The 12,288-nt window shown below is 56.3% G+C and overlaps 1 non-coding gene across 1 annotated transcript; it reads left to right on the forward strand.

Annotated features, from left to right (window-relative positions):
* The first annotated feature begins 1,802 nt into the window (after nt 1-1,802).
* Nucleotides 1,803-1,889, forward strand: trnay-gua (transfer RNA tyrosine (anticodon GUA)). The gene is given in 2 exon segments: nt 1,803-1,839; nt 1,854-1,889. It is a non-coding gene; the product is annotated as a tRNA-Tyr (tRNA).
* The last annotated feature ends 10,399 nt before the right edge of the window (nt 1,890-12,288 follow it).

A 12,288-nucleotide genomic window follows, 5' to 3' on the forward strand; every position in this document is an offset into this window, starting at 1 on the left:
AGGCAGAGCCGCTCTCAGCAGCAGCGCCCTCTCCGTCTCCTGCCACCTGCTTCCTGCGTCTTGCCCCTTTCTTATCCTTCTTCTCCACCTGTCCCCTCTTACCACCGTCCGACTGGAGCTTGGGATCATCACCCAGCCCTGTGGTGATGTCCCCCCCTTTAGAAGTAAGATGCGGGGCCTGTCCCGCACCCATCCTCCTCCCGGGTTCAGCCTCTTCCTCCACGGGCTTAGGAGTTGGACCCTCACGAGTCCCCTCCCTCTGGTCAGGAGGAGCAGTTTGTCCTGCTCCCACCTTCCCAGACGCCAGCGCTGAGCCGAGCACCATCTCCAGTGCGACGGGCGCCTCCTCGTCTGAGGAGTCAGAGGAGCAAGAGGAGCCAGACACCTCTGGCTCCCCTGACTCCTCCACAGCCTCCTCCTCCAAAACCTCCTCTACTTCGGAGAGAGCAGTTGCGGGCACGTTCTGGGCCACGTCACTGCTCTCTCCTCCAATGGCGTCCTCCCTGTCCTCCCCTCTGTCCTCCCCTCTGTCCTCCCCTCTGTCCTCCCCTCTGTCCTCCCCTCTGTCCTCCCCTCTGTCCTCCCCTCTGTCCTCCTCTCTGTCACCCGCACCACACGGACATAAGTGGCGGAACATGCGGCACTCTCTGCACTTCGGGGCCCGCTGCGCGACGCACTCGCGCGCGTAATGCCCCTGGCTCCCGCAGTTGCGGCACAGAAAGTCAGGGCACTCCCTCAGAATATGGCCAGGCTGGAGACACCCCCTACACACCCGCACCTGCCTGTCGTGTATTACCCTGAAGTACTCGGGGCCCCCCGCGGTGTCAAACCTGACAGAATACGGTAAGGACTGCACCGTGTCCGTGAACCTTACCCGTACAAACCTGGTGCCGTCCGCCACGTTCGTCCCCGGCCACATTCTCCTCCTCACCTCGGAGACCGCAGAGACCCCCCAGGCGTAGAGCTTGGCCAGGATCTCCTCGTCCTCGATATAAGCCGGCAGCCCCATGAAGGACACGACCAGCTCATCCACCGAGATGTCACGGGCGTGAACCCTGACTCCTCCAATGCAGTACCCGTCCAGGAGCCGCTCCTTCGCTTTGGTGGTACTGACGGTTACTTCATATTTGTCCTTCGAGATGAGTCTGCATGCTACTATGGAGCCGCACACCTCCTGTGTCGCTTTTAAGAATGCAAGTGGCGTGATTTGTGCTCCCTCCGTCAACTCCAACACCACAGTGAGTTCTTTCATAAATTTCATTCTTCTTTCTTCGTTCTTTCTATTATTTACAGATTCTTTCAAACTTTGTCTTGCCTTTGTCGTGTCCATTCCAGTGTCCGATGCCGTGTTGTCCGTCCTTTGAGCCATGCTCACAAAAAAACAAAAAATCCACCTCCCAGTAAGTTTACTGGGAGGGGAACAAACAAAAGAACTGCAAAAAGTAAATGAAAATGATCAAAATAACGATTAAAAACTCCAAAAAACTCCCAAACCTCCAGCTCCAGACCATGCAGCACAAAACAAATTGCACGCACCTGCACTGATTGCAAAGGGGCGGGTCCAGGGTGGCACCTTTATCTGGTTGAGAACCATGGCCTCGGTTTTGGAGGTGCTGATTTTCATCCCAGCCTCTTCACACTCGGAATATACTATAGCTACTATATCTACTGTGTGACTTGAAATGACCTCAAAGACTGGGCTCACACTACATGAAAACGTTCATGAGACTGTAAGGGCAAGAGCACGGACACAGGTTGGCTATACACGGCTATAGTTTTTTACACTAGGTTATGTGCTGTCACCTTCGATAGCTCAGTTGGAAGAGCGGAGGACTGTAGTCTGCAATCCTGTAATCCTTAGGTCGCTGGTTCAAATCCGGCTCGAAGGATGTACTTTTATCGGGTCCACGGTTCATACCCGGATGCCCCTGTGAGTTTGATGCTCTTTACGTAAACAGATTTTGTATTTCTTAAAAGACCAAATACAACAATGTCCTTCAGCAATATTTAGACTGCCCTTTGAACTGTATAGCCGTGTCTCAAGAGGACAAAAAGATGGCATTTAAGACATTTATTGTGGTCGTAGCTTTCAACACTTAGTGCCCCTCTGTCACCTTCGATAGCTCAGTTGGTACAGTGCTAGGCCCTCTTTCTTGGTTTCTTTAAGAAAATCCACATTGTTTGCAGATTTTAGCCATTTTTTGCAACATCTTTGCAATGACATTTTTTAATGCAAGGTGACTATTTCTTCAGAATCTGGGAGTTAAAATCCTATACTAGTAGGCCATTTGTATTTTTAAGATGCAAGATAAAAAAAAATGAAGTGCCCATTCGGTTTTACTCTTTCATCAATACTGCATCTTTTCCTGTTGTGTAAAACACTTTGAATTGCTTTGTGGACGAATTTTGCTCTACAACAGAACTTGCCTTACCTTGCCTTGTTATGTATGCTAACCCTTTAAGCGCCAAAGTCGCAGAAATGCAACTTTACCGTACAAGGAAATTAATGAAATAATAGTAGAAAATGAATCACTTCAGTCATTGGTCGGTTCGGTGCAACTTCCCTTTATTAGCCAGGTATGATCCAGGGCAGATCCGGTAAGGAAAAAAATGGCTGGAGGAAGTACACGTGGCATGCAATTTACAGCAGATTCTGACTCTGAAGGGTATTATCTCCCCGAGAGTGACGATGGATTTCCAAGTGGAGATGAAGGGACTTCGAAACAACGGACAGGTGCAAAGGACAGACGGAGGCGAGGAACCAGTGGAACCAGTGGCTGCAGTAAAACTTGCCCGGTGGATGAGAGCTGGGACATGCTGAGAGAGGTCGAGGTATTTGAGGCATGGATCAAACCTTTTGAAGACCCAGTTGGCTACACAGGAGAGATGGATCTGACGGATGCTAATCCATTTGATATTCTGTCACTCTTTCTGACCGATCAGTTTTGGACTTTCATTACTGATGAGACAAATAGATATGCACATCAGTGTATGGCACCTATGATTCTGAAGCCACATTCAAGATTTCTTGAGTGGTATGATGTATCAGTCACCGAAATGAAAGCTTTCTTCGCTTTGCATCTCTCCATGGGCCTTGTTGAGAAACCTGAAATCGAGGATTACTGTGGAACATTTTGGCTTACACAAACGCCTGGATTTGGAAATGTAATGTCAAGAAACAGATTTGAAATCATTCTTTCGTTCTTTCATTTTGTCAACAGTAATGATTATGTGAGAACAGGAGAGCCCGGGCACGATAAACTGTTCAAAGTCCGCCCAATAATAGATTTGATTATTCCCAAATTTGCAGCAGTTTACAGTCCAATCAAGGAGCTTTCTTTAGATGAAATGACAATAGCTTTCAAGGGGAGATCTTCACTAAAATGTTACTCTCCGAATAAACCTGACAAATATGGCTATAGAGTGTATGCCCTGAGTGAAAGCTGTTCAGGGTATGTTTTGCGCTGGTCAATGCACACTGGACAGTACAAAAATAATGCAAGCAACATCAGTGCAACACACGCAGTTGTCCGTGAGTTGGTTTCTCCCTTTACGGGCAAAGGACACGAGATTTACATGGACAGTTACTATACCTCGCCTGTAATTGCAAATGAATTAGCAGATTTGGAAACTGGACTGTGTGGGACGGTAAGGATTACCAGGTTGGGGATGCCAAAATGCCTTGGTAAAAGTGTCTTACAGCTGAAAAAAGGAGATGACCCAGTTTTTTGCAGAAAGGGAAAACTCCTGGCTTGTGCTTGGCACGATACTAAACGTCTCACCATGTTGTCCACAGTCCATGGAAATGATTGTGTTCAGAGGAGGATCCGATCCAAGACAGATGACACTGGCTTCCGTGACATCAAAAGACCTGTATGTGTCGACCAGTACAACGCCTACATGGGTGGAGTGGACACTGCTGACCAGAGGATGAAGACATACCTCTTTCCACACAGGTCCCGGAAATGGTATCATCGCATATTCAATGCCATTATAAGCATAAGTATTGTCAACTCACACATCATATACACCAAATCCACTCCAGGCCCACACAAACCTTTAAAGGTTTACATTCAGAACATTATTGATGCATTACTGGCTGATCACTCCAAAAAACAAGAAAGGCGCTCAAGACCGGAGGGTGAAATGCCACAGAGACTCACAGAGCGTCATTGGCTTTGTCAAGCAGAGGGACGTCCAGACTGCGCCGTGTGCTCTGACCGCTCTCGTACCAAAGGCAGGCGGCAAACAAAGTACAGGTGCCGTCAGTGTGGCCTAACCCTAACCCTAACCCTCTGTGCGGTTCCATGCAACGAGAGATACCATACGCTAAAAAACTTTAAATGCTGTCATTTGGATATGTAAAAGTGCAGGGTACCTTGACCCTGGATGGACATCTTTTCTGTGATGGCTCTCTCCTTTCTTCACTGCTTTCTCCACAACCTGCCTGGCACCAATGATGGATGTATAAGTTGGAAAAATAAAAAAAATGAAAAAAATACATAATAAATACCGTGTTTGTCATCATTTGGTCAGAACTTGTAATCAGGGCCCGAGTTTGAAGATGTGAGCAAAAGGGGTGAAAATGGGTTAAAATGTGAAAAAACACCAAAATGAGCAAAATGAAATAATCCCCCATCATCAGTGCACAGTTTGCCCCCAGAAAAGCACTCCCCTGGGGCCTGGAGGTGATCTGACCACCAGAATATAGTACCATATACCCCTGTTGGTCTTAGAAAAAAAACCGAGATTCCAGCCAATAGTACACTATACCCGAGGGACTCTGTCGTTTTTTGGCAATAGTACACTATACCCGAGGGACTCTGTCGTTTTTCGGCAATAGTACACTATACCCGAGGGACTCTGTCGTTTTTCGGCAATAGTACACTATACCCGAGGGACTCTGTCGTTTTTCGGCAATAGTACACTATACCCGAGGGACTCTGTCGTTTTTCGGCAATAGTACACTATACCCGAGGGACTCTGTCGTTTTTCCGGGCCGTAGTATGAAGTTGTGAGCAAAAGGGGTGAAAATGGGTTAAAATGTGAAAAAACACCAAAATGAGCAAAATTAAATAATCCCCCATCATCAGTGCACTGTTTGCCCCCAGAAAAGCACTCCAATGGGGCCTGGAGGTGATCTGACCATCAGAGTATAGCACCATATGCCCCTGAGGGACTTAGAGTAAAAACCGAAATAGTACACTATGCCTGAAAAGACTCTGTCGTTTTTCTGCAATAGTACACTATACCCGAGGGACTCTGTCGTTTTTCCGGGCCGTAGTATGAAGTTGTGAGCAAAAGGGGTGAAAATGGGTTAAAATGTGAAAAAACACCAAAATGAGCAAAATGAAATAATCCCCCATCATCAGTGCACTGTTTGCCCCCAGAAAAGCACTCCCCTGGGGCCTGGAGGTGATCTGACCATCAGAGTATAGCACCATATGCCCCTGAGGGACTTAGAGTAAAAACCGAAATAGTACACTATACCTGAAAAGACTCTGTCATTTTTCGGCAATAGTACACTATACCCGAGCGACTCTGTCGTTTTTCCGGGCCGTAGTATGAAGTTGTGAGCAAATGGGGTGAAAATGGGTTAAAATGTGAAAAAACACCAAAATGAGCAAAATGAAATAATCCCCCATCATCAGTGCACTGTTTGCCCCCAGAAAAGCACTCCCCTGGGGCCTGGAGGTGATCTGACCATCATAGTATAGCACCATATGCCCCTGAGGGACTTAGAGTAAAAACCGAAATAGTACACTATACCTGAAAAGACTCTGTCATTTTTCGGCAATAGTACACTATACCAGAGCGACTCTGTCGTTTTTCGGCAATAGTACACTATATACCGTTGGACTTAGTCGTTTTTTGGGCTCGTGGGAATAAGCGTTCAGCTCAAAATTCCCGGGCTAAATCACGCTGCTCCCGAGAAATTCTTACGCTGCTCTCACGCGGAATGTGCAAAATGGTAATGCTGGGAGGGAGGGGCGGGCGGTTTTTGAGAATGACGTTTTTCGCAATCGAAACAGGTACATTTCCTGGTTGTGCGGATACCGGGCAAGGAGCTCGTTTGACGGGCACACGAGAACCGCGATCGATGGGCCCCGTTCTGGTTTTATCCAGCTTCCAAGGCTCCTTCACAGCCGTAATGTCAAGTCATGGTTCGGAGGTGCGGAGGTGAGCGTCGGATCACGGAGCCTCTGAATGGAGCCCCGCGCTCCGCGCTCCACCGGGCTCTAAGCGCCGCTCAGACCCGGCATGAGAGGGTCTATTTTCGGCTTGATTTTACCAGACTCCCGGGCACTTCCAGAAGCTTCCTGTTTGCTCTGATTGCTCGGGGCAGAGCACGGTGTCACGCTGACCACGGGCTGTACGCGGAGGTGAGAGCTGGTTGTAAGGCGGATCACGGAGCCTCTGAATGGAGCCCCGCGCTCCGCGCTCCTCCGGGCTCTAAGTGCCGCTCAGACCCGGCATGAGAGGGTCTATTTTCGGCTTGATTTTACCAGACTCCCGGGCACTTCCAGAAGCTTCCTGTTTGCTCTGATTGCTCGGGGCAGAGCACGGTGTCACGCTGACCACGGGCTGTACGCGGAGGTGAGAGCTGGTTGTAAGGCGGATCACGGAGCCTCTGAATGGAGCCCCGCGCTCCGCGCTCCTCCGGGCTCTAAGCGCCGCTCAGACCCGGCATGAGAGGGTCTATTTTCGGCTTGATTTTACCAGACTCCCGGGCACTTCCAGAAGCTTCCTGTTTGCTCTGATTGCTCGGGGCAGAGCACGGTGTCACGCTGACCACGGGCTGTACGCGGAGGTGACCCGCTCCGTGATCTTAGCGCCGCCCAGACCCAGGGCCATCCACCCCGCATACGGCCAGACTTTGCCCGGCCAGGGAGCACCTTCTGCGGGTCGGAGGCTCCGGGTCGGAGCCCCTGGAGCCTGGAGCCCTCACCGGGCCCCGAACTCGGCTGCCGGAGGCAGTGCAGTGCCTCATGGATAAAAGGCACCCAGCCGTCCAACTCGCGTGAGGCGGAGCAGGGATCATCCGTGAATCAACCATGAAAATGGTACAAATCATGGTTCTATGTATACCAGACAAGGAGCTTGGTCTATTGGCACTCAAGACCCGCCATCGTAGGGCCCCGTTCTGGTTTTATCCAGCTTCGAAGGCTCCTGCGCACTGCGGGTTTGTTTACATTTTGCGGCTGTGGTTTGCTCCGGCTAACCTCACGCCGGACACGTTGGAAGCGAGGCCGAGACAGAGGTCCCACCAGGCGCGGGGCTTCAGTCTGACTGGCTTCCCCCGCGCCTGGCCCCTTGTCTCCGGAGATGGGACCGTCACTCACACCCGCACTGAAGGACGCGCGGCTTGAAGGATGATGGCTGCGCTTAGCCCCTGTGCCAGGGGCTCTGAGCCAGTCCCCTTCAGCCTCAACGCGTCCGGTGGGAACACAGTCCGGGTCCATTGTCACTCACCCCTGCGCAGAAGGACGCGCGGCTTGGAGGATGATGGCTGCGCTTAGCTCCTGGCACAGGGGCTCTGCACCAGTCCCCTTCAGCCTCAACGCGTCCGGTGGAACAACAGTCCAGGCCCTCTGTCACTCACCCCCGCACTGAAGGACGCGCGGCTTGAAGGATGATGGCTGTGCTTAGCCCCTGTGCCAGGGGCTCTGAGCCAGTCCCCTTCAGCCTCAACGCGTCCGGTGGGAACACAGTCCGGGTCCACTGTCACTCACCCCTGCGCAGAAGGACGCGCGACTTGGAGGATGATGGCTGCGCTTAGCCCCTGGCACAGGGGCTCTGCACCAGTCCCCTTCAGCCTCAACGCGTCCGGTGGAACAACAGTCCAGGCCCACTGTCACTCACCCCCGCACTGAAGGACGCGCGGCTTGGAGGATGATGGCTGCGCTTAGCCCCTGTGCCAGGGGCTCTGAGCCAGTCCCCTTCAGCCTCAACGCGTCCGGTGGGAACACAGTCCGGGTCCATTGTCACTCACCCCTGCGCAGAAGGACGCGCGGCTTGGAGGATGATGGCTGCGCTTAGCCCCTGGCACAGGGGCTCTGCACCAGTCCCCTTCAGCCTCAACGCGTCCGGTGGAACAACAGTCCAGGCCCTCTGTCACTCACCCCCGCACTGAAGGACGCGCGGCTTGAAGGATGATGGCTGTGCTTAGCCCCTGTGCCAGGGGCTCTGAGCCAGTCCCCTTCAGCCTGAACGCGTCCGGTGGGAACACAGTCCGGGTCTACTGTCACTCACCCCTGCGCAGAAGGACGCGCGGCTTGGAGGATGATGGCTGCGCTTAGCCCCTGGCACAGGGGCTCTGCACCAGTCCCCTTCAGCCTCAACGCGTCCGGTGGAACAACAGTCCAGGCCCACTGTCACTCACCCCCGCACTGAAGGACGCGCGGCTTGGAGGATGATGGCTGCGCTTAGCCCCTGTTACAGGGGCTCTGCGCCAGTCTCCTTCAGCCTCAACGCGTCCGACGGAACCACAGTCCGAGCCCATTGTCACTCACCCCCGCGCAGCAGGAGGCGCGGCTTGAAGGATGATGGCTGCGCTTAGCCCCTGGGCCCAAGGGCTCTGCGCCAGTCCCCTTCAGCCTCAACGTGTCCGATGGCTCTGCGCGGGGCGGGGGGCAGGGCCGGCGCATATTTTTGGTCCGACTCCGGTCCCTTCCTCGTCTCTGAGTTTGTCAAATGCAGCGCCTGTCCAGGGCTCACTTTGCTATCAACTGGCTGGTCACCGCCATCGTAGGGCCCCGTTCTGGTTTCATCCAGCTTCGAAGGCTCCTGCGCACTGCGGGGTTGTTGGCATTTGTGGTCCTGATTTGCGCTGGCTCACCCTTATGCTGGACACAGCGCCAGATGATATATTTGGTCCGACTCCGGTCCCTTCCTCGTCTCTGAGTTTGTCAAATGCAGCGCCTGTCCAGGGCTCACTTTGCTATCAACTGGCTGGTCACCGCCATCGTAGGGCCCCGTTCTGGTTTCATCCAGCTTCGAAGGCTCCTGCGCACTGCGGGGTTGTTGGCATTTGTGGTCCTGATTTGCGCTGGCTCACCCTTACGCTGGACACAGCGCCAGATGATATATTTGGTCCGACTCCGGTCCCTTCCTCGTCTCTGAGTTTGTCAAATGCAGCTCCTGTCCAGGGCTCACTTTGCTATCAACTGGCTGGTCACCGCCATCGTAGGGCCCCGTTCTGGTTTCATCCAGCTTCGAAGGCTCCTGCGCACTGCGGGGTTGTTGGCATTTGTGGTCCTGATTTGCGCTGGCTCACCCTTACGCTGGACACAGTGCCAGATGATATATTTGGTCCGACTCCGGTCCCTTCCTCGTCTCTGAGTTTGTCAAATGCAGCGCCTGTCCAGGGCTCACTTTGCTATCAACTGGCTGGTCACCGCCATCGTAGGGCCCCGTTCTGGTTTCATCCAGCTTCGAAGGCTCCTGCGCACTGCGGGGTTGTTGGCATTTGTGGTCCTGATTTGCGCTGGCTCACCCTCACGCTGGACACAGCGCCAGATGATATATTTGGTCCGACTCCGGTCCCTTCCTCGTCTCTGAGTTTGTCAAATGCAGCTCCTGTCCAGGGCTCACTTTGCTATCAACTGGCTGGTCACCGCCATCGTAGGGCCCCGTTCTGGTTTCATCCAGCTTCGAAGGCTCCTGCGCACTGCGGGGTTGTTGGCATTTGTGGTCCAGAGCCCCGGCTCTAAATTAAACCTGTTACCCTAGTAGGCCGGCCTCCGGGTCCCCCTCTCTTCTTCGGTTATGGAGTACATTGGGCGCGGGGGCAGCCAGTGGAGGGCAAGGGCCCTGCCTCCAAGTGTGGTGTAGGGGACAGGGGAGCCAGGGCCTTGGGGTCCTGGTGCTTTTTATCTTTTAAAGTGGCTCAGAGTACCAAGGGCACGGACTTCCAGGGGGCTGCACCAAGGGTGTGTAGCTCGTGTTGGGGTGCTTAAGTGTGGGTACCCGGGGACGAAAGGTGGGCCGGGGCCGGCGCGAGCCTCTGTGGTGAGTGCTGGGCCGTTCCCTTGGTACTCCAGTCGGAGTACCAAGGGCACGGACTTCCATGGTATAGTACCAAGGGCACGGACCTCCAGGGGGCTGAAACAAGGGTGTGTAGCCCGTGTGGGGGTGCTTAAGTGTGGGTCCCCGGGTTCGAAGGGAGGGCCTGGTCCCCGGTGGTCATCCCCGGAGTCCCAGAGCCTGCAACCCGGGGAAGAGTGGCCCGTCCCCAGACTGAGTTTGGGGGAATGCGGGGTGGCTCTGGAGGGGCTCCAGGGGTTCCAGGGGGTGCTCGGCGGAGGCCATGCCCAGCCAGAGTGGCCCTTCCCCGGGCAGAATCTGGGGAGAGTGGGGGGTGGCTCTGGAGGTGCTCCGGGGGCTCCAGGGGTTCCAGGGGGTGCTCAGTGGGGGCCATGCCCAGCCAGAGTTGCCCTTCCCCGGGGTGAGTCTGGAGGAGTGGGGGGTGGCTCTGGAGGGGCTCCAGGGGTTCCAGGGGGTGCTCGGCGGAGGCCATGCCCAGCCAGAGTGGCCCTTCCCCGGGCATAGTCTGGGGAGAGTGGGGGGTGGCTCTGGAGGTGCTCCGGGGGCTCCAGGGGGTGCTCAGTGGAGGCCATGCCCAGCCAGAGTGTCCCTTCCCCGTGCAGAGTCTGGAGGAGTGGGGGGTGGCTCTGGAGGTGCTCCGGGGGCTCCAGGGGTTCCAGGGGGTGCTCGGCGGAGGCCATGCCCAGCCAGAGTGGCCCTTCCCCGGGCATAGTCTGGGGAGAGTGGGGGGTGGCTCTGGAGGTGCTCCGGGGGCTCCAGGGGGTGCTCAGTGGAGGCCATGCCCAGCCAGAGTGTCCCTTCCCCGTGCAGAGTCTGGAGGAGTGGGGGGTGGCTCTGGAGGTGCTCCGGGGGCTCCAGGGGTTCCAGGGGGTGCTCGGCGGAGGCCATGCCCATCCAGAGTGGCCCTTCCCCGGGCATAGTCTGGGGAGAGTGGGGGGTGGCTCTGGAGGTGCTCCGGGGGCTCCAGGGGGTGCTCAGTGGAGGCCATGCCCAGCCAGAGTGGCCCTTCCCCGGGCAGAGTCTGGAGGAGTGGGGGGTGGCTCTGGAGGTGCTCCGGGGGCTCCAGGGGTTCCAGGGGGTGCTCGGCGGAGGCCATGCCCAGCCAGAGTGGCCCTTCCCCGGGCAGAGTCTGGAGGAGTGGGGGGTGGCTCTGGAGGTGCTCCGGGGGCTCCAGGGGTTCCAGGGGGTGCTCAGCGGAGGCCATGCCCAGCCAGAGTTGCCCTTCCCCGGGGTGAGTCTGGAGGAGTGGGGGGTGGCTCTGGAGGGGCTCCAGGGGTTCCAGGGGGGTGCTCGGCGGAGGCCATGCCCAGCCAGAGTGGCCCTTCCCCGGGGTGAGTCTGGAGGAGTGGGGGGTGGCTCTGGAGGGGCTCCAGGGGTTCCAGGGGGTGCTCGGCGGAGGCCATGCCCAGCCAGAGTGGCCCTTCCCCGGGCATAGTCTGGGGAGAGTGGGGGGTGGCTCTGGAGGTGCTCCGGGGGCTCCAGGGGGTGCTCAGTGGAGGCCATGCCCAGCCAGAGTGGCCCTTCCCCGGGCATAGTCTGGGGAGAGTGGGGGGTGGCTCTGGAGGTGCTCCGGGGGCTTCAGGGGGTGCTCAGTGGAGGCCATGCCCAGCCAGAGTGTCCCTTCCCCGGGCAGAGTCTGGAGGAGTGGGGGGTGGCTCTGGAGGTGCTCCGGGGGCTCCAGGGGGTGCTCGGCGGAGGCCATGCCCAGCCAGAGTGGCCCTTCCCCGGGCATAGTCTGGGGAGAGTGGGGGGTGGCTCTGGAGGTGCTCCGGGGGCTCCAGGGGGTGCTCAGTGGAGGCCATGCCCAGCCAGAGTGTCCCTTCCCCGGGCAGAGTCTGGAGGAGTGGGGGGTGGCTCTGGAGGTGCTCCGGGGGCTCCAGGGGGTGCTCGGCGGAGGCCATGCCCAGCCAGAGTGGCCCTTCCCCGGGCATAGTCTGGGGAGAGTGGGGGGTGGCTCTGGAGGTGCTCCGGGGGCTCCAGGGGGTGCTCAGTGGAGGCCATGCCCAGCCAGAGTGTCCCTTCCCCGGGCAGAGTCTGGAGGAGTGGGGGGTGGCTCTGGAGGTGCTCCGGGGGCTCCAGGGGTTCCAGGGGGTGCTCAGCGGAGGCCATGCCCAGCCAGAGTGGCCCTTCCCCGGGGTGAGTCTGGGGAGAGTGGGGGGTGGCTCTGGAGGTGCTCCGGGGGCTCCAGGGGGTGCTCAGCGGAGGCCATGCCCAGCCAGAGTGGCCCTTCCCCGGGCATAG

Source organism: Eucyclogobius newberryi, unplaced genomic scaffold (genome assembly GCF_026437365.1).
Source record: "Eucyclogobius newberryi isolate DKJ021-1_F unplaced genomic scaffold, fEucNew1.0.hap1 SCAF_6, whole genome shotgun sequence".
In the NCBI taxonomy this organism is placed as follows: Eukaryota; Metazoa; Chordata; class Actinopteri; order Gobiiformes; family Gobiidae; genus Eucyclogobius; species Eucyclogobius newberryi.